Raw genomic sequence first — 23892 nt, 5'->3', positions numbered from 1 at the left:
CTTGGCACACCACCTCTCTCACACTTCATCCACCACCTACCACCACCATAACACCATTATCCACCACCATCATCCATTGTCCATCGTAGAGTGTGTGAGTCGTCTCGGGATCCAAGATTGATCGTAAGAGTTCTTGACAATCAAGGCCATGTTTGCCTAAGTCTCTTACATCACTTGGTGAAGACAAGTGTTTAGTATAATACTTTTTATTTTTAATCTTTTGCACTTTTTATTTGGTTTTGTATTAATGACTTTAATAACTAGTTGCTTATGTTGAAGGTGATCTTTCCTTATCGTTTGTCCGTGGTGTCTTGGCATTATTTTACTGTCTATATAAAATAAAAGATTTTCACCATTCATATCTCCACGGTCTATATGGAGGTATGTTGGCTACCTGGTCGGGGGGGTTAAGGGAACGGTTTGGTAAGGGTCTTGCCCTTGTTCAGCGTTTAGAGGTCCTGCAAGGGACCTTGGTCATATTTAGTAGGATCTCCTTCAATGCCCATAGGTATTAGATGGCGGGGATCCAAACTCTTTGACCCCCTCATAAGTTAACTACTATTAATACTATAACCCGGCTATTTAGGACTGTATCCCTGCTGACTCAGACTACTTAGCCGAGGGTAACGTCACCGCCAAAAGCGGGGCCTACCACAATTTGCATTAATAACTTAATTCATTATCTTCCAATAATCCAACCCTTTAGGATTGTATACTTGCTGACTCAAACTACTGGGTTGAGGGTAACGTCGCCTTCAAAAGAGGGGCCTTCTACAATAACTAAGATAATCTCTTAAACAAGTGCAAAAGTGCGAAAATAATCAAAGGTTATACTAATACACGAGTCGGATCCAAGTGATTCATCTTGTCTATCTGTTTTTATTTTATTTTTATTTTTCAGCATTTAGTTAGTTTTTATTTTCTTAGTTTTAAAATCTTTTCTAACTTTTTGATTTGATTAGACATTGAGGATAAATCGGTACTAAAAGCTCTTGTGTCCTTGGACGACCTCGGTATCTTACCAACACTATACTACGTCCACGATGGGTGCACTTGCCCATATGTGTGTTTAGTGTTAGTGAATATCGTGTTTTATAAATTTAAAACTTGGCTAAAAGTGTAAAAAGGGCTTAAATATACATTAAAAATATATTACACTACACGCACATCAAGTTTTTGGCGCCGTTGCCGGGGACACAAGGATTTTAAGAAAGCTTAAAATCGACGGCCTAATCAGTTTTTCAAAACCTTTTTAAAACGCGCGCACATTTTTCTGCATTTTAGTTTAGTTTGCATTTACAGTAGCCTGAACACGGGGCCGTGCTCGTTGAACACGCCCCCGTGCTGCATATTTTTTTAGTTAGATACCCAGATACAGAGTCTGAACACGGGGTCGTGCTCACTGAACACGCCCCCGTGCTCAACGTGACCAGTAACTTTAATTAAAACGCCCAGATACAGATCCTGACCACGGGGCCGTGTTCACTGAACACGGGGCCGTGTCCAGCTTATGTTTCCGTCATTATTTTTGTTTTCTGGTCCCGATACTCAGTTGTGGTCTGCTGAGTGATTCTTATGGATCAATACTCAGGAGGTTACAACTACACCTATGATGAGGATGATTATAGGGGTAATTATTGCACTAATTATCGTAACACACGCTCGGTTCAATATAATAACTCATATCAACCATCCAATTCATACAACCATTATGAGGAGCCCAGGTACGAACCATCAACTTCATACACACCATATGAAGACCAAAGGTATGAACCTCCTCCCTCATACTCATATTTCGATGAACCAAGGTATGAACCTTCATACTCATACTTTGAAGATTCAAGATATGAGCCACCACCTTCATACTATTATTATGAGGAACCATGGCGTGAACAACCCACCTCATATGAGTACTATGAAGAACAAAGTTTCGACCCTTATCCATCATATACTTACAATGAAGAACAATGGTGTGAACCATCTACTTCATATGAGTATTATGAGGAGCCAAGGATCGAACAACCGGATTCAAGCTTTGAGGATCCCAATTCTTTTTCTCTCACCGAAGTGACCAATAGGATATTAGAACACATTAAAACTATCGAACGTTGCATAAAAGAATCTCGCGCAAGGGAAGAGGATTCCCGTGCAAGAGAAGAATTAAATTGTAATAATAACGTAGAGATAGTTGAAAATGTAAAAATGGAAGAACAAGAAAGTGAAAAACCGACACATGAGTTAAACAACGAAAAAGGTGAGTCCGATAATGTTAAAATTCAAGAAGAGTCTAATTTTGAAGAAATTAACCTCTTGTCACCTACTTTCGAAAATCATTGTTTAGTAATCCCTCATGCCAAGTTTTTAAAAGAGTTAAACACTAGTGCTAAAATCAAAGAAATGGTAAGTGTTAAGTTAACTAATGATCAAACCTCGCTAATAAAAGAAGATCCTTTTGAAATTAACATTACACCGGTTCCATGTTTCTTTCAAAATTCATTTATTAGTAATATCACCATTGATAAAGATCTTTGTGTTAACATAATGCCTAACTACATTTTTGAAAAATTAAGTATTAGTGATTTCGCTCCACTTCAAATACCCATTTTTCTATCCGATCGGAAAGTGCTAAAATCAATCGGTGTAGTTGAAGATGTTTTGGTTCAAACAAATCAAATGGTAATCCCAACCGACTTTGTCATCCTCGATGACGCTCCTTTAGTCTTGGGAAAACCTTTTGTACAAATTCATAAAGCTTTGAAAAACCGGAAATTCAACAATCTACCTCTTCAGTTAGGGGCATTCAAAAGGAGCATAGATCTTGAGCGTTCAATGAAATATCCTTTTGGCAATAATGACCCCCTAATTGAAGATGAAGTTGAACCACCCGATACAACTAAAGAAGATGACCACATTGTTGAAGAAGAAATCGCCATAGAACAAACCTTTAAGGTTCTTGATCTAGATGAGCCACAAAATAAGGTGTCTTCTAAAGACCCACCCATTGAGCTCAAAGAACTTCCTAAAGGTTTGGAATATGCTTTTCTAGAAAAAGATGGTAGTTTACCTGTAATTATTTCTTCTAAATTAAGTAACAAAGAAAAAGAGAAATTAGTTAATCTTCTTAAAAAACACAAAAACGCGATCGCTTGGAAGCTTGTAGATATTAAAGGAATAAGTCCTTCCATGTGCACGCACAAAATTTTAATGAATGATGACTACAAAACAGTAATTCAACCACAACGAAGAGTAAATCCCAATGTACAAGAAGTGGTTAAAAATGAAGTCATCAAGCTACTTGACGCTGGACTAATCTATCCTATCTCCGATAGTCCGTGGGTGAGTCCCGTCCAAGTAGTCCCAAAGAAAGGAGGTATGACGGTAATAACTAATGAGAAAAATGAACTAATACCAACAAGGACCGTCACAGGATGGAGAGTTTGTATAGACTATAGACGATTAAATGAAGTAACAAGGAAAGACCACTTTCCTTTGCCCTTCATTGATCAAATGTTAGAATGACTATCCGGTCATAAATTTTATTGTTTCTTAGATGGTTTTTCAGGTTACTTTCAAATACCGATAGCACCAGAAGACCAAGAGAAAACAACTTTCACATGCCCCTACGGAACTTTCGCCTATCGATGCATGCCATTCGGTCTATGTAATGCACCTGCAACATTCCAACGTTGTATGGTAGCCATTTTCCATGATATGATAGAAAAGACAATGGAAGTCTTCATGGACGACTTTTCTATCTTTGGAGACTCATATGACCAATGCCTCGATAATCTTGAACGAATGCTATCCCGATGTGAGGAAACTAACCTCGCCCTTAACTGGGAAAAATGCCATTTCATGGTAACGGAGGGAATAGTACTCGGTCACAAAATCTCAAGCGAAGGAATGGAAGTCAATCGAGCAAAAATAGAAACTATTTCTCGATTACCTCCACCATCCTCCGTGAGAGCAATCAGAAGTTTCTTAGGGCATGCCTGATTTTATAGAAGGTTTATCAAGGACTTTTCAAAAATTTCAAGACCTCTAACGAAATTACTTGAAAAAGATGCACCTTTCATCTTTGACAAGGAATGCAATCAAGCATTTCTAACCCTCAAGGAAATGCTAGTCAATGCACCTATCATGATAGCGCCTGATTGGAAATTCCCTTTCGAAATCATGTGTGATGCAAGTGACTTGCTGTTGGAGCAGTCTTGGGACAAAGAAAAGAGAAGCATTTCCACCCAATTTATTATTCTAGTAAAACGCTTAACGATGCACAAGAAAATTACACAACTACAGAAAAAGAATTACTAGCCGTGGTGTTTGCTTTGATAAATTTCGTTCTTACCTTGTTCTTTCTAAAACTGTAGTCTATACAGACCATGCAGCTATCAGGTACCTCTTCAAGAAACAAGACGCAAAACCCCGTTTGATCAGATGGATTCTACTCCTCCAAGAATTCGACATCGAAATCAAGGACAAAAGAGGAGCAGAAAACACTGCTGCAGATCATCTTTCACGCCTAGAAGACCCAGCTTTGGAAGCAACCAGGGATGAGCAAATCAACAAAAAATTTCCCACAGAGTCCTTGGAGATGATGGAGAGTAGACAAGAACCATGGTATGCCGACTATGCTAATTATCTAGCTAGCGGTATAGTCACCAAAGGATGGCCGCATTACCAAAGAAAGAAATTCTTTGCTGATGTAAAGCATTACTTTTGGGAAGACCCTTATCTTTTCAAAATGTGTGCCGACCAGCTCATCCGAAGGTGCGTCCATGGTAATGAAGCACGAAGAATTCTCCGTCACTGTCATGAAGGACCATACGGAGGGCATCATGGTGCCGCTAGTACCGCACGAAAGGTATTTGATTCAGGATTTTATTGGCCAACCATTTACAAGGATGCGCAAAACCTTGTAAAGACATGTGATGCTTGCCAAAGATCAGGTAATATTTCTTCCAAAAAACGAAATGCCTCAAAACGGCATTCTCGTTTGTGAAATTTTTGATGTGTGGGGACTCGATTTTATGGGACCTTTCCCACCGTCAAAAGGAAACAAATATATATAGTTGTGGCAGTCGATTATTTGTCTAAATGGGCGGAGGCCGAAGCTCTTCCAACAAATGATGGAAGAGTAGTGGTAAAATTTCTGAAAAAATTATTTTCTCGTTTTGGGACATCAAAAGCTTTGATCAGTGATTGAGGTACCCATTTTTGCAATCATCAACTCGAAAAAATATTGACAAGGTATGGGGTCTATCACCGGGTCTCAACGGCGTATCACCCTCAAACAAATGGGCAAGCCGAAGTGACTAACCGAGGTTTAAAACGAATACTTGAAAAAACCGTAGGACTAAATAAAAAGGAATGGGCCGACAAATTAGACGATGCTTTATGGGCCTTTCGAACTGCTTATAAAACCACTATAGGCACAACCCCATATAAGCTCGTCTATGGAAAAAGCTGTCACTTGCCAGTAGAAATAGCTCACAGAGCCTACTGGGTAATAAAAAATGTAAACTTAGACTAAGAAACTGCCGGTAAAAATCGATTTTGTCAAATGAATGAATTAGACGAATTAAGGAACTATGCATATTCTAACTCCGAAATTTATAAAGAAAGAATGAAAAATTTACATGATAAATACATTAAGTCTAATGAATTTCGGGTAGGAGATCAAGTTCTATTGTTTAATTCACGACTTCGATTATTTCCTGGAAAACTAAAATCTAGGTGGTCAGGACCTTTTTCCGTCACCCACGTTTTTCCTCACGGTGCAGTAGAAATTAAAGCTCGAAATGGGATACCATTTAAAGTCAATGGCCAACGGCTAAAACCCTACCGAGGATCCATTGAGGATGAAGAAGAAGAGATCTCGCTTCAAACGGTTAACGAATGAAAAGCATCCACATCATACTCGACATGTTACAAACAAGCCAGTGTACATCAAAAAACTGGTAAGTCTTCTAACCAATTTCGGAAAAAGGGGCATGCACACGAGCACACAAAAAAAATTTTAATTTTTGCTCGGCACGAGGCCGTGTCCGCTGGACACGGGGCCGTGTCGAGGCAACTGTCGGGATAAAACCCTCTTTTCATAACAGTTACCTCATTCCACACGCCCCGTTTTGCCGAAAACGCTCTGGTTCCAGGCGATTTTCCGCAGATTTTCGACGTCACTCCCACGTTTAACAACATCGAGGTATGATTCTATCATCATCATCAGTAGTTAGATTAGTTACTTGCATGTAGTTAAACATCAAAAATTTGGGGAAAAATCTAGGGTTCTTCAAGTTCATCCGGATCGAACGTCAAATTTTTGATGCAATCTGTTAATAGTAGTTTAGATTAGTGTAGTAGGGAGTAAATATACATGTATTGTTGATAGATTCGTCCGATTTCTGACTAAAACCTCAAACCCTTCTTTTTGAACCGAAAAAGATGAAATTGGAAGGGTAAACGGTTTGTTTTGGAAAAAACGACACTTAGGGTTTCATTTTCGGGGGAAACCGCAACTACTTGGCTAAAAATTTTCAGGTTTTCGGAACCGGGACGAAAAATGAAGTTTTTGGGTTACAGACGCCTGGACACGGGGCCGTGCCCGCTGAACACGGGGCCGTGTCCAGCCTACTGTTTGCAGTTTCTTTAAGAATTTCTTTGTTTCGTACTAACTGTTGGTGTATTCTTTCAGATGGCAAAGTTCACAAGGTTCAATGCAAGCGAACTCGATGCTAGGGCAAGATATGAAATACTTCAAACAAGACCCGAGGAGTACCCTAGGCGAGCATGCACGGACCTGTTAACCATGGTGAACCAGCTAGACCGATTCAACAACATCGTGACAGGGCCACTAGCAGTTGCATTGAACACTCGGCTTCGGTCGGTGCATCAATGCACCATGGAGTTTTAGAGTACCTTCACTTTCAATTCAAGGTGTGACCCGTTTGACAATGAAGGGGTCGTATTTCGGTGTGGCGGGACAAAGTACTCGATCTCCATGGCACAGTTTGGAGCTATAATAGGACTGTATGGTGAAGAAGAATCGGGAAATGAGGAAAACACCGGGGGATTACGAGACTTGGATGAGAATGAACGTCAAGCCGCATGGGCCCAAATCGGTGAAGGAATCTACAACCCTAGCAGCACCAAGAGTACCAAACTGAGGGACCCGCTATACCGCTACATTCACAGGCTCCTCACCTACTCGCTAAACCAGCGTCACGACAGTAGTGGCGTTGTAGGGTTGAAAGATTTGGTTGTCCTTCACTGCATCCACAACCGGAAGCCTCTCGATGTTCCATATCTCCTGTTACGAAACATGCATCTCAATCGCCTTGCTCGCGCTCCAACACCTATCTTCTTTGGGGGATGGGTGTACCGTCTTTTCAAGCATTTCACGAGCATTCCAAGGTCCTTTGAAAGAAGTCCATGGTCGGGACGAGTTGACTACCACATTTGCCGAGCCATGAACTTACTTTATGAGGCGGAAGACGGGATGGTGAGCTTCCAAAGAGCACAAGGCTATGCATGGAACCCACAGGAGGCCCTAGTTCTTCATGCACCACCTCCCCAATACCAGTACCAACCCCATGGCGATTCGGGTCAATCCTCCTCACAAGGAGGCGGTTTTCCTAACTTTCAAAGCTTACATAATCTTTTGCAGGAAAACCTCATGTGTACAAGGAACGCCTACAATCTCGCCAACAACACATACCACCGGGTCGGAGCTATTGAACGCAACATCAACGATATACAAGATGATATCGGTAGCATCCGGGAGTATATGGCGGGACATGGGGGTGGAGGCGAGGATAGCGATGAAGACATGGAGTAGGAGGTTTGAAGGAACAAGGAGCGGGTTGATGGTGAGCCCACAGGTTTAAGTACCCTTTTCTATCGAACAATTTATGGCTTGCGTGCCAAATGTTGAACAATTTACTTTCCTTGACTACTTTTAATTTTCGTTTTATTTTTCTTTTACTTTATGCTTGAAGACAATTAACTATGGTAATGTAGGATGTTTATGTTGCTTGGTGTGGTATTAAGTGATGAAACAGGTATAAACCAAGGCTTGGAGTGCTAAACCTTAGCACTTATAGGCCCAAAATGGAGAAACCGGGGGAGGAAACCTGTTTTTCAGGCTTACAGACTGTCCACACGGGGCCGTGTCTAACCAACACGCCCCCGTGTTCACCTTCTGTAAGTTTTCGTTACTGACAGTTCACCACGGGGTCGTGTCCAGCGGACACGGGGCCGTGTCCAGACTGCCAGTAACATAAATCTTTGCTTTTTAACACCACATTACACATCCAATCAACCTAAAAATTTATTTTTGGGACACATTGAGGACAATGTGTAATTTAAGTGTGGGGGGGGGGGAGCTAACACCTCGAAATTTTGCAAGTCCTAATAACAAGCCTTACACAAAACTCTATTGGAACCGCTAAACACCCTAAATTTTTTCAAAAATTTTCATTTTTTTTACTTGTCTAAAGTTTAAGTTAGGAATCCTAAGATTAATAAGGTTATATTTTTACAAATTTTACAACCGAGAGCGTCGTGATAACAAGAACCAACATAAGAAAATTATGAAACGGCATAACAAGCTTAGTTAAAATTTGATTATATATGCTCGATCACATAAAAACCCATTCCCACAAAAGTGAGTTTTGAGCCTTTATTGAGCATACAAATTCACATCTTTAGACTAAGTGCTCATTTTTCGTTTCTTGTGTGAAATAGCCGCTTGGTTCTTACAACTCTAGAACTTGCCACGACGATTCATTCCCGGTCCTTACCAACTTAAACCCAAGTAAGTAAATGATGGAGGCATTAGGACTAACCATTTTTCTTTCTACACCATTATTTTTCAATTTTTTTTACCACCTACCCAAAATCCCCCTAGTTAACCCCTTTGAGCCTAAACCTTTCATTTCTTTACCCTAAAACCCTTTTTACCCATCAAAAACCCTTTTTATTTTCACCCTTTATTTTAGTAACAAGCTCGGTTTTTCGTAAGCTCGGTTTTTTTGTGTGATAAAAAAAATGAATGATGAAGTTAAAAACAAACAAAGCTATGAAAACAAAAGCTTGTTTGGAGAAATACTTCAAAATAAAAAGTCACTAAAAACAAAGTGTTTTACGAAAACCGACGCTTTTTACGCTTTTCGCCTTTTTACTAACCACTAACCCAACCACCCACCTTTAGCCCAAGCCTAACCCCTCACCCAAAAAGTCCTCTTGATATTTACAAAGGTATATAGTTAAAAAGGAGGAGGATTGATTGCTTGGCAAGCTTATGGTAGGAATAAGTTCCATGCCGCTCTCGAGTGATTCACTAAAAAAATACACCTTCGGCCGAGTGTTGAGTGATTTCTCCCGTGAGGTATGTGAACTTGTATATAAATGAAATTTTAAAAAGGCATGCTAAGCCTAAATAAGTAATTTCTCTTATGAAACGTTCTAAATAAATCATAACGAATAGGATTGTAAATAAATAAAAATAAAACCCAAAAAGATCTTGGATTCCTGACACTCTATGACAAGCCAAAAACCTTCTCTTCTACCCATTCCATTTGGGAGTGTAAGCCTCATATTTAAAGAGTTTTGCTTGAGGACAAGCAAAAGTTCAAGTGTGGGGGTATTTGATGTGTGTAAAATGCAACATATAAATTACATCAAATAAGGCATAAAACTAACCCTTTTTGAGTACTAATGTTGGAAAAAGAGTGTTTTTGTCTTCCTTTTGTATTTTCAGGATGAAATGAGCTCAAATTCACAAAAGAAGCAAAAAGACAGCTAATTCTAACATAAATACAAGAAAAGGAACAAAAGTGGATTGCCCGAACCCTCAACGGCATCCTCCCAAGCAGAGAAGAGAAAACAGAAGACTGAACACGCCCCGTGCTCAGCCAGCACGGGGTCGTGCCCAAGAAGCAGCAGAAAAGACAAACCTATAGAAGCTTCTATTGCCCACCACGGGGCCGTGTCCAGTGAGCACGGAGGCGTGACGAAAGTACAGCAGGCGCATTAATTGTAATTGCGAATTACAATTAATGAAGAGAGAGAGTGTCAGACGGGCACGGGGGCGTGTCCAGCGGACACGGGGCCGTGCCCAGCCTTCTGTTCAGCCTATAAATAGGAGTGCTTGGTTTCATTTCAACTCATCCCTTGGCACACCACCTCTCTCACACTTCATCCACCACCCACCACCACCATAACACCATCATCCACCACCATCATCCATTGTCCATCGTAGAGTGTGTGAGTCGTCTCGGGATCCAAGATTGATCGTAAGAGTTCTTGATAATCAAGGCCATGTTTGCCTAAGTCTCTTACATCACTTGGTGAAGACAAGTGTTTAGTATAATACTTTTTATTTTTAATCTTTTGCACTTTTTATTTGGTTTTGTATTAATGACTTTAATAACTAGTTGCTTATGTTGAAGGTGATCTTTCCTTATCGTTTGTCCGTGGTGTCTTGGCATTATTTTACTTGTTGGAACCTGAAGGTTTATACATGTAGGTTTGCATAGTATAGGGGTTGTTTTGTGTATTTCTCTAATATATGTGTATGGGCCGATTAGGTGGTTTGGGTTATGTCGCAACCGGGTTAGCTTGTGGGCTTAGGTTTCGGCCTAGATAGTTAGTATTTAAACAAACCTCAACCTTAGGGTTGAGGTTGTTGGTTGAATAGAAGGTTGCGAGTTCAAGGGAGAGTCTTGTATCAGTCTTTGATAATCATTGAATGCAAGATTTCGGTTTGTTACTTGTTCATTGTTTTCATCTTGGTTATTATATTTATTCTTGAATCACCTATTGATTGGATTCCGCACAATCAATAGGTTGTTTGATATCATTGAGAGATCCTCACGGGTTTTACAATTGGTATCAGAGCCATTGAAGCCATTCAAGGGCTCGGTTTTGATATCATTCGGATTCAAGAATCGTGTGTGCTACTGATCTGTCTGTTGCGTGTTTTTGCAGTGATATATTCAAACTGTTCATGACCGATTCATTAAAATTATACTGATTTTGGTTTATTGATTTCTGAAAAAGGTGTTTGCTGATTTTACGGGAAGTTGGTGGTCAACAAATTCAAAGATTACAATATCTTTGAATTTTGGAAGTGCTGAAAAATCGGGATTGCGAGTAAACAGATCTTATCGTTTATTCTTTTGCAGGTTTCGACTCGCAACCATCACTGTTGCGGTTCATCACGTTCTGGTTTCGACTCGCAACCATCTCTGTTGCGGTTCTTCACGTTCTGGTTACGACTCGCAACCATTTGTTCAGTCTCCACTCGCAACCAAAGCAGTTTCGACTCGCAACCTCAGTTTCGGCTCATTCTGTTTTAGTTTCGACTCGCAACCACAACTCGCAACCACAGCAGTTACGACTCGCAACCACAACAGTTTCGACCCAGCTGTTACGACTCGCAACGACACTGATTTACGGACATTTGAACTGTTGACTTTTGGACTTAAAACAAAATTAATTAATTAATTAACTGATTAATTAAATATGTCGTCAAACAACAGTGAATTGACCGCCCTTAATCAACAACAAGAATTGGACTCAAAGCTTGGAACTACAACACGCATTCCTAGGTTAACTGATGCTAATGATTTTCCCGAGTGGAAGTGGCGCTTTGAACAGCATCTGAAGGTTAAGGATTACAAACTGTGGCGAAGCATTTTGAGAGGACCTAGGGAGATTATGATGGAAAGCCCCACAGAACCAGATGTCAAAATAAAGAAGCCTCGAGATCAGTACACTGAAGATGATTTGCTCATTGTTGAAGAAGATGATCGAGCTCTTTCCTACTTAACCATGGGTTTGGGTCCTGATATTGCTATTGGTTTTCGCACCTGCAAATCTGCCAAAGAATTGTGGGATTCTCTGATCGAGGTATATGAAGGAAACGAAGACATGAAAGAGAGCCGAAGAAATTTGCTGCAACAAAACTTCAACAATTTCAACCATATTTATGGTGAAACGATAGACAATCAGATTCAGAGATTCGTGAAGCTAGTCACTCAAATGCAAATGGAAGAAATTCATACAACAAATGCATCCTCAAATCGACAACTTCTCAATGCACTACCAAAGAGTTGGGATCATCATGTTGCTATGATCAAGAAGACAAAAGACCTAGCTAGATGTACTCTGTTAGAGATGATCTCTCACATTAAGGCATGCGAACTGGATGATAAGCAAAGAGAAACAAATTACAAGAACAGTATGCTAGCTGCTGGTTTCTCCATTGCTCCCGCCTCCTCCAACAACAACAGCAACACAGCCTTATTGTCTCAAGGAGGATTTCAGATGTTTCGCAATACTTCATCCGCTTCTCCAACTTCAGCAAAGGTGCACTCATCTGGATCCTCAAATCAAGTCGTTTCTCCAGCTTCTTCTGCTTCAATTCAAAATGCTGGAAATGTCTCTACTGTTGCTCCTACCTCTGCCTCCGCTGCAAACAACGAAATGATGGCCTTCTTCGCAAATCAATCAAAGGAAAAACTGGATATAGCAGCGTCAGTGATCAACTGTCTGAATGCTTTCATTGCAGGAAAGCTTGATCCACCAAAGTGGAGTCCTGATGATCTGACACAGATTCATCCAGATGATGTTGAAGAAATGGATATCACCTGGCAGATGGCAATGGCAGCCTTCAGAGCCCAAAAGTTTGTGAAAAGAACAGGTAAAAACAGGTGGGGAAATGCATGGAATGGAGCTGCTAAAGTGCCCTTTAATCTTCGTTGTTTCAACTGTCATGAGGAAGGACACTATGCTCGAAACTGCCCGAAGCCACTTGTAAACAGAGATCAAACTCCTGCAACTCCTGCTCAACCTGCAACTCCTAATCGAGAAAGAGCTCTTGTGACCACTACAAGTATAGCAGATGCTGCCGCTTCTGGAAGTCCACAGCCGCAAGGATTAGCACAAGCACTGGTGGTGCAGCCCAACATCAACTTTGATTGGTCTTCAGAAATTGAGCGCCTGAACATATCAGCTCCAGAGAATCAAACTGCTACATCCAACATTGCTTTCATGACTTCAAGCGAACATGGCCCAAAGCCAGAGGAAGAGACTGCAGCTGATGATTTTGCATTCATGACTCAAATCCTGTCAGCACCTGTCAAAGGTCTCACGAAAGAAGAGGTAATTTTTGTTTTCTGCACTCCTGAATGTAGGGAACGAGTTGAGGCTTATAGAATTCACAACACTGAGCTAATCGAAGACTATAATGAAATTAAACGGAAAAATTTCACTTTAACGAAAAACGAAAAACTTTTCAAAGAGAAAATCGAAGCTCAGCGTAAGGACATCGTTCAACTCAAGGACGATGTTAGTGTAGCTACGGCCCAACTCATCATAGTCAAAGAAAAACTGTGTGAGGTGACTAAAGAACTGGAGAATGTTAGGGATAAATACCAAATTAATCAGTTAAACATTAAAAAATTCGATTCCTCCAGTAAATTAGTCAAAAATCTGTGTGATCAACAATTAGCATATTCTAAAAAGAAAGGGTCGGGATTGGGTTATAATCAAACTCCTCCTCCGTACAATGATAATTACACTTATTTACCAATGACTGAGGAGGAGATGCTGAACGAAAGTAAAATGACCTATGGTTCAAATAACAACAAATCGTCTGTCCATAACAGACATGTTGAGCCACAAAAGTCTACACCTTTGAATTTTGTTCATAAAGGGACAATTGATCCTAACGTTTCATCGTCATGTGCAGATGATAGCTCTGAAGTAAAGTGTGGTGATGTTCATGGGAGTGAACCAGTAGTTATTTCAAATGTTTCTGAACCATATTTTGAACATTATTCTGAACCAACTGAGTCTGACATTGCTTTTACTAGTTCTTTGTTTGCGTCGTTTTCAGCTTATGTTTCATCTTGTGAGCCTGTTGTTTTGGGCAAAATTGATAATGTTTGTGTGGATGATTTGAACAATAAGTGTGGTGATTGTTTTTCAGCTAATGCTTGTGATCCTAACATCTCTAATGTTTCAGCTTGTGAAAATGTTACAGGCGAGGTCCCTCAGGATGCATTCAGTGAAACCACTGAAACGACTTCTCAAGAAAATCAAGAGTATTCTGATTCTTCTTCTGAATCTGTCTCAGTGGGTGTCCCTAATGTTGAATCTAGTGGGACCCCATTGGAAACTGTGTTAAATAATGAACCTGAATCTGTGGCACAAGATCAATGCTCTGAGGAAATGCACGTTGATGAAACTTCTTCAAGCTCAGAAAAGGAACCTGAATCAGTTTCACATGACAAATGCATTGAGGAAGAGCATGTTGTTGAGACTTCTTCTTGTTCGGGAAGTGAACCTGAATCAGTTTCAGATGATAAATGCCTTGATAAAACGCATTTGGATGAAACTCGTACATGTTCAAATTCGGAATCAAGATTAAGTAACAATGAAAAGGATGCTGATCTAAAAGAGAAATCATTAGAAGAAAATTTGTCTAAAGAAAAACCACAAGTCAAACATGTTCAGAAAACTAAAACATCGAATCACACGAAATCAAGCAAACAGAGTCAAAATGTCAAGAATATTCAAAATGTGAAACGTCAAACATGTTTTAACTGTGGCATTGCTGGTCACATTGCCAGAAATTGTGGTAAACTCCCAAGGACACCGAATAAGAAAACATCAGGGCGAAATCAGAAGGTCACGTCTAACCGATATCACTGTTCGGAGTCCATGATGTCTGCAAGGACTAAGACGATGAAGAACATCTATCATCATAGGACTAGACCTTCTGATCAGGATTGGAATGCAGCCAAACGCTATAATCAATATCAGAATAGACAAACAAATTTTCAGCGTAATCGAAGTAATTTTTTTGGTAACGCTTTTGAAAGTTTCAATTCTAACTGGTCAAGACAGTTTTGGAAACCTAAAGCTAATGGCATGCAATCCAATTCAATGAAATCATATCATCAAAATGTCGCCAAAAGGAATGTTTCAAAATTTCTGAATAAAGATAATTTAGTTTGGCAGAGGGTGACGTATATCGATGCACAAGGAAAACCCAGATCCACTATGGGCTGGGTTCCTAAATCTAACTAATCCCGCTAATCGTGCAGGAACAGCTGTGGAGGACTACCGTGTGCCTCTGGTACATGGATAGTGGCTGTTCCAGGCACATGACAGGAGACCTATCCCAACTGGTAAATGTCAAAGAGTTTAATGGTGGATATGTCTCATTTGCGGGAGGAGAGTCAGGCAGAATCACGTTAAAAGGAACTGTTCGAAACGGTGTATTAAGCTTTGAAAATGTTAATTATGTTCCAGAACTGAAACACAATCTGTTAAGTATTTCGCAGATCTGTGATCGAGGGAATTCAGTTCATTTCACGAAGAAGGGATGTCATGTTCTTAAGCCTGGGATTGTTATTCCAGAAGACTGGTTCTTAATGACAGCTGAAAGGAAGGGAAATGCTTACGTCATTGATATGAACAAGAAACCGTGTGAAGAGATCACTTGTCTATTTTCAAAGATTTCGGAGCATGATGGTCTGCTGTGGCATCGTCGACTTGGGCATGTGAATATGAAAAATCTGAACCGTCTAGCTAAAGGTCAACTGGTACGTGATCTTCCAATCAAGGACTTCATGTTGGTGGAGAAATGTGTTGCTTGTGCGAAAGGGAAAGCTCATCGAAAACCTCATAAGACTAAACCAGTACCCTCGACAAAAGCTGTACTCGAACTACTTCACATGGATCTTTTTGGTCCAGTGAATGTGCTGAGTATTGGGAAGAAAGCTTACTGTCTGGTAATCGTCGATGATTACTCTCGCTACACTTGGGTGTATTTTCTCAGCCACAAAAATGAAACTGTTGTCTTGGTAAAACAATTCATTACTTTGGCTGAAAATAAAGCGAGTACTAAGGTGAAGGTTATTCGATCAGAAAATGGGACATAATTCAAGAACGTTACTTTGGACACTTTCTGTATTGATAAGGGAATTGATCGTCAGTTCAGTGCGCCTCGAACTCCACAACAAAATGGAGTAGCTGAAAGAAGGAATTGTACTCTCATTGAGGCTGCACGTACTATGCTGGCTGATTCAAAGCTTCCTAGCTTCTTTTGGGCCGAGGCTGTTAGCACGGCTTGTTATATCCAGAATCATGCTTTAGTTAACAAACGTCACATGAAAACCCCTTATGAGATTCTGGAAGGACATAAACCTTCGGTTTCACACTTTCGTATCTTTGGTTGTCCATGTGTATTATTACTAATGGACTCCAACGGAAAGTTTGAAGTCAAAGGTGACGAATGTTACTTTGTTGGATATGCTAAAGGCTCTGCTTATAGGGTATACAACAAAGTAACTAAAAAGGTCGTCGAGTCGTGCAACATTGAATGGCTTGAAGAAAATGCTACGGACGCTAGAGTTGGTCCAGATTGGTTATACGATTATTCTGCTCTGTTTAAATCATTTAACATTTTGTCAAGTGATGTTTCAGTTGCAGGTGTGTCTACTCCCAAACAACCATTGTCGTTTGAAGATACGGAAGACGAAGAACAGATGCAAGACAACGTGAGGCATCATACCATTGATCCACCGGGAATGGTGTTTACGCAACATCCTACACCAACTCCGTCGGTCAATCGATCCCCTGAGGGTGCATCAACGAGTGACTCTGCATTGTTTCCTGAACCAATTCCTGAGGATTGTGTTGTCACTTCTCCTGTAGTTCACACTACTACAGCACCTAATGAGGGGGAGTCTAGCAACACCACCACTGAAGAGGAGATTGTACCTAATTTGGCCATACCTACGAGCGTTCAACGCAATCACCCAATCGAGAATGTGATTGGTCCTGTAAATGCAGGAATTTTGACCAGGAGTCAATCAGGAACCATTAACACTTGCTTATATTCTTGTTATCTTTCTCAAATAGAACCTAAAACCATTGATATAGCTTTGCAGGAACCTGGCTGGGTAGATGCTATGCACGAAGAGCTGAACCAGTTTGAAAAACTTGGAGTATGGATGCTCGTCAAGTTGCCAGCAGGAAAACGTAAGCTTGGAACTAGGTGGGTATTTCGAAACAAGCAGGATTCTGCAGGAGTCATCGTTCGAAACAAAGCAAGGCTGGTGGTTCAGGGATTTAGACAAATTGAAGGACTGGATTATGATGAAGTATATGCTCCGGTTGCACGACTTGAAGCCATCCGGATCTTTTTGGCTTACGCGTCATACATGGGATTCACTGTTTATCAGATGGATGTCAAGACCGCGTTTCTCTATGGAGATGTGAAGGAAGAAATTTTTGTCGAGCAGCCGCCAGGGTTTGTGCATCCAGACCATCCTGAGTACGCTTACAAGCTAGACAAGGCGCTGTACGGGTTACACCAGGCTCCTCGAGCTTGGTATGCCACACTAACAGAGCATCTGTTGGCTCATGGGTATACGCGTGGCACCATAGACCAGACTCTGTTCATCAAGAAAGTAGGACGTGATCAAATCTTGGTTCAAATCTATGTTGATGATATCATTTTCGGATCTACAAGTGAGGATCTTTGCAAGGAGTTCGAGAGAGTTATGAAGAAGAAGTTTGAAATGAGTGCTCTGGGGGAGATGACACTGTTTTTGGGTCTACAAGTCAAGCAGAGTTCGCAAGGAATTCTTATTCATCAAGGGAAGTATGTGGATGATGTGCTGGCAAAATTTAAATTCACGGACGCAAAGCCTGCTGAAACACCTATGGCAGAGAGACCACTATTGACTGAAGATGAAGAAGGAGAGTCTGTCAATCAACGTCAATATAGGTCCATGATCGGGTCATTGATGTATCTCACAGCTAGCCGTCCGGACATCATGTTTGCTGTTTGCAACTGTGCACGCTATCAGGCTAATCCTAAAACTTCTCACCTTACTGCTGTTAAAAGGATCTTTCGGTATCTTAAAGGCCGACCTCGGTTTGGCCTGTGGTATCCGAGGGATTCCAATTTTGACTTGTTTGCTTTTTCTGACAGCAATTTTGGAGGTACTGACAGTGACAGGAAATCTACATCTGCGGGTTGCCAATTTTTGGGTGATCGGCTCATTTCTTGGCAATGCAAGAAACAACAAACAGTGGCGATATCTACAGCTGAAGCCGAGTATGTTGCTGCTTCTGCTTCTTGCTCTCAAGTGGTGTGGATGCAACATCAATTGCAGGATTATGGTTTGACTTATCTTAACACTACTATTTATTGCGATAATGGTGCTGCAATACAAATTGTTCGAAATCCTGTCTTTCACTCCAAAACCAAGCACATTGATATTAAAGTTCATTTTATTCGAGATTGTTTTAACAGAGGTCTTATTACTCTTGAACAAATCGACACAGATGCAAATGCTGCCGATTTGTTCACCAAACCTGTCAGCAGCTCGAAATTCAGAGTGCTTGTGGATTTTCTAAAAATGATCCGTTTTACTGATTGAACATGTTTTTGTTTTATTTTCGTAGGTAAATTTGTTCATAAAGTTTTCTATTCTTAGGTAGTTTTTTTTATTTATGCTCAAATTTAGGGGGAGAAAAATCGAAAAATACAAAAACATTAAAAAATTGAAAATTACAAAAAGAAGTGTGGCTGGACTGGGAAATGAAATGAATTTTCATATTATGGTCGAGGGCTGACTCATGTAAGACCAGTATCGAAAAAGTTTGACTCTAGTATGATGTGTTAGTAGGCTCTATCCTTAAGATTGGAAACATTAGCTGTTTCTGTTCAGAACTAAACTAGTACATGACCTCAGAAAAGAAAATCACCTGGAATTAGCTCATGTCTATTTGAATGTCTGTATGTTTTTCCCGATACACACAATTTTGATCTGATTCTGAAATCTTATCGAAAAAATCGTGTACCTCCTCTGCTGCATCCAGATACATGCTGACCTGGAGGTGCTAGGCAACTACAGCTTCTGCTGCATCCAGATACATGCTGACCTAGCTGTACGTTGTCGATCTGTAGATCAATTAACACCCGAAAGAGGCCCTCAAGTGCCCAAAAGAAACCCATGAAACCTATATCAAATTGAGAAAACTCGTTTGATCTGTATATTATACCATCTCTGAAAAGGATCTATTCTGTTCTCTTCTCAACCTATTCCCAGTTAAGATTTCAGAAATTTGGATTGGACTTGTGAAATATGTGGTAGGGAAACTGCTTGCATGATAGAGTGAGCTGTGCATAATTCCAGGATTTGATTAGTATTTGTTTGGGTGATCATTATTAAAAATATCAAAACATGATAAAATGAGATACAGGCAGTTATATGGAAAAGGTCTAGGGAGATGAGTTTAAGAGGACAAATATACTGGCAGTTGTCTAGATCATCCTGTAGTAGATCAGTGTTGATAAGTGAAGTCAAGCCCGAAACCTTGTGATTTGATCCCTGAGTATCTATGCAAATTTCCTGATTCATTTTTGTAAATAATATTTTATTATTTAATTTTGTTTTTTTTAGGTTTTTATTTTTGCAAACATTGCTCAAAAGGTTAATGGATAGTTTTTACTAAATCAGTTTTTGAAATGGGTTTAAAAAATTAATTAATTGATAAATCTGTTTTGAGCCCAAGTCTACAAGGCCCAAGTCCATAAGACATGGGCCCATGACAACAGTTGAGTATAAAAGGAGGTTACGAGTCATAACCTTGTGCACTCGCAATCAAATCATATTTTCTCTCTCAAGATTCCGGCATTCATCAACTGTTCCGACTGGTTTCCGATTGCGACTCGCAATCTTCTTCGTTAATCATCAAGGTATAATGGCGTCATCATTCAAGTTTTGCAGGAGATTATGAATGTCTGATGAAGATTCCGATGAATTTTTGAAGATTCCGATGAGGATTTGAAGTTTCCGATGAAGTTTTGACTCGCAATCAAAACACTTAAGACTCGAAACCAGTGGTTACGAGTCGCAACATCAAGATTGCGACTCATGGTTGCGACTCAATTTTGTTTGTTGCGACTCATGATTGCGACTCGTAATCTGCTGGTTGCGACTCATGGTTTCGACTCGAGACCTTTTGGTTGCGACTCATGGTCTCGAGTGAACAGTAACAGTGTTTGTTTTGGTTTTTATTTTTATCACTGTTATATTCGAAAGTTGGAAACTTATTTGATTTGTGTTGTGTGCAGAAAATGGATTTAAAGTTTATATCTTCTCATAATCAAGTTGGATATTTAGCACCTCCACCAGTGAAGCACAAGCAGCTGTATACGTCGTTGATGAAAGGCCTGAATACATGCCGGATTGTTCATGCTCTTCGTGAGAATCCAGTTGTTTATGAAAGCCTTATTCGAGACTTTTGGAAAACTGCTAACGTTGAAATCATTGAAGGAAAGGGAGCTATAGTTGCTGAGATTCAAGAGACGAAAGTTATAGTGACCGAGCAGATGATTAGAGATGTGTTAAGGTTTAATGATCAGGAAACAGATCCTATAGAACTTCCTGCTGGAACAGTGGAAGCAATTCTACCTCGTTTAAGTTATGAAGGAAAGTTTCCTCCCCTGGTAAAGAAGTTTGTGCATCCTTACTGGCGTCTATTACTGCACATGTTCCTTTTGTGCATGACAGAAAATAGAGGGGGAATTGATCAGTTGAATACCACACAGACTGCTGCATTGATATGCGTGATTACAAACGAGCCGTTTAATTATTCTAGATATATCTTGGAAGCAATGAAGAGAAATGCAATTGGGCTTCGGAAGGATAAGTTTCTTATGTATCCAAGATTTGTGCAGATGATTTTGAATGAGCGTTATCCTGAATTGAAGAGATCTGGTAATACGTTGGAGTTAAAGCCTATGGGTCCTTCATGTTTTGGTGCTCTCACTACGAAGAAAGGAACCGAGAAAAAGTTTGAAGGTTTTATCGAATTGGAGAAATTTGGTCAGTTCGCAGAGACAGAAGATATTGGTGAGAATCCAGTGATGGCACGATCTGTAACTGCACGTGCTATTCTTGCTGAAGAACATGATATTCCAAGGACAGTTGAAGGTGAGCCTGAGCCAGAGCGTATTATAATTAACTCTGACGATGAAGGTGTTGAGATAATGTGTAACTCTGATGATGACATAGAGCTTCCACCTGAAGCTGGAATGACTACTGCCGTTTCAACTGCTCCACCTGTGATTTCTGCTGAAAGTTTGGCTCAGTTATTAAAGTCTGTGACTGAAAAGATGGGAAATCCTCCTTCTGGTCTTTCAGTTCTAAATGAAGAGCCTAGTGAAAACCCAAAGGATCCTGATTCCCTACCCTTGAAGCGGAAAAGGAGGGATCCTCGGCTCGGAATGTATGTTGAGAAACACAAAGATCAACCCTTGATTACTGATGAAGATGATGAAGGTCTTTACGATTTTGATTTTGAGAAAAATATTACTGATACCACCACCTCTACCGCAGACATCTTTGAGTCTGATGTTGACGCTCAAAGAACTGATATGGATACCACCAATGTTACTGTCGAAGTTCAAGCTGCGAGTGTTGTTTCTGAGCCTGTTGGTGCTGTGTCACTTGGTGTTTCTGATTCTGCTGGTCCTTCTAATGTTGTTCATGATATGCCTAGTAGTTCAAGTGGTAAAAGGCCTGAGGAACCAGTAAGAATGCCTTTTGACGATGACTCAAGTGATGAAGATGAATTTATCAGTATGAGAGAGATGAAAAGAAGGTTGGTTGTTGTTGAGCAAGACTCGATTCACAAGGAAGCGAAGATTATCCAACTTGAAGACATCATAGTGAAAAAGGATCAACAGATTGAGCAACTTCAAGGAGATGTTAGTTTGTTATTCTCTATGGTCTATGATCTGCGTGGTAGACTTGAAAAGAAGTTTGGGCAGGAATTTTCTGATCCTACAGACGTTGAAAACAAAAGGAAGGCCTTTGAAAAGGATAATGCTGAAAAGAATGCTGCAATGGAGAAATACTTTGAGAGAGTTACTGATCCAGAAGCAGATAAAGCAAAGGCAGAAAGAATTAAAAAGAAAAGGGAGTTGGTGATTTTGAAGAACAAGAATCTGAACCCAGATGATGTTGATGCTCAGGCTACTCATCATCTGATGGATGTTGGTGAAACTCTGTATGATCAAGTTGGAAATCGCTTAGGTGTGGTAAGCTGGGGTTATGACCATGATAGAAAAAGATGGTGGATCAAGAGGAAAGTTGGTCCTGTGGAATGGTATAAACATCCTGGTCAGTTTCAATCATTTACGAAGGTTGATCTGACTGAATTGTCAAATGCACCTTACGTTGATGATAACCCTGGAGGTCCTGGACACATGTTTTTCGAAAGATTGAAGAGGGAAGTTCAGCGTAACTTTCCTTCGATGCGTACTGCTGACTCTATTGTTAAACCTCTTAAAGGTGTTCGGGATCCATTTACCAATAAGCGAATGAAAGCAGTGCACTGGCCTGTGACTGACAAAGAGAAAGTGATTCCGTTGGTAAAGAAGATTCCTCAAGGTGCTTTGAAGTCTTTGCATTTCTGGGCTTATGATGAGCGTCTTGGTCAGGCAGTGTTTGTTTGTGATGGTGATGTTAATTTTCGCTTGGTGGATCAAGTAGATGTGCTCAACATTGCTCTTAAAGATTTAGAAGTGTTGGCTCAAAATCAGATACGAGCTACTGAGAAATATGAAGCAATCGCCAAGGGATGGACTGCAGCTGTTGCTTCAGCCATTCATATTCGCAAGAAGGGATTCGGTGGTCTTAAGGATCGGTTGGGTGGTGATCGTGATACTTGAAGCGTCAAGAACCTGCATGCATAAACCTAGGGGGAGATTGTTGGAACCTGAAGGTTTATACATGTAGGTTTGCATAGTATAGGGGTTGTTTTGTGTATTTCTCTAATATATGTGTATGGGCCGATTAGGTGGTTTGGGTTATGTCGCAACCGGGTTAGCTTGTGGGCTTAGGTTTCGGCCTAGATAGTTAGTATTTAAACAAACCTCAACCTTAGGGTTGAGGTTGTTGGTTGAATAGAAGGTTGCGAGTTCAAGGGAGAGTCTTGTATCAGTCTTTGATAATCATTGAATGCAAGATTTCGGTTTGTTACTTGTTCATTGTTTTCATCTTGGTTATTATATTTATTCTTGAATCACCTATTGATTGGATTCCGCACAATCAATAGGTTGTTTGATATCATTGAGAGATCCTCACGGGTTTTACATTACTGTCTATATAAAATAAAAGATTTTCACCATTCATATCTCCACGGTCTATATGGAGGTATGTTGGCTACCTGGTCGGGGGTTAAGGGAACGGTTTGGTAAGGGTCTTGCCCTTGTTCAGCGTTTAGAGGTCCTGCAAGGGACCTTGGTCAAATTTAGTAGGATCTCCTTCAATGCCCATAGGTATTGGATGGCGGGGATCCAAACTCTTTGACCCCCTCATAAGTTAACTACTATTAATTCTATAACCCGGCTATTTAGGACTGTATCCCTGCTGACTCAGACTACTTAGCCAAGGGTAACGTTACCGCCAAAAGCGGGGCCTACCACAATTTGCATTAATAACTTAATTCATTATCTTCCAATAATCCAACCCTTTAGGATTATATACTTGCTGACTCAAACTACTGGGTTGAGGGTAACGTCGCCTTCAAAAGAGGGGCCTACTACAATAACTAAGATAATCTCTTAAACAAGTGTAAAAGTGCGAAAATAATCAAATGTTATACTAATACACGAGTCGGATCCAAGTGATTAATCTTGTCTATGTGTTTTTATTTTATTTTTATTTTTCAGCATTTAGTTAGTTTTTATTTTCTTAGTTTTAAAATCTTTTCTAACTTTTTGATTTGATTAGACGTTGAGGATAAACCGGTACTAAAAGCTCTTGTGTCCTTGGACGACCTCGGTATCTT

The sequence above is a fragment of the Helianthus annuus genome, chromosome 4 (genome assembly GCF_002127325.2).
Source record: "Helianthus annuus cultivar XRQ/B chromosome 4, HanXRQr2.0-SUNRISE, whole genome shotgun sequence".
Taxonomy (NCBI): Eukaryota; Viridiplantae; Streptophyta; class Magnoliopsida; order Asterales; family Asteraceae; genus Helianthus; species Helianthus annuus.
Note: the sequence above shows the minus strand (reverse complement) of the source record.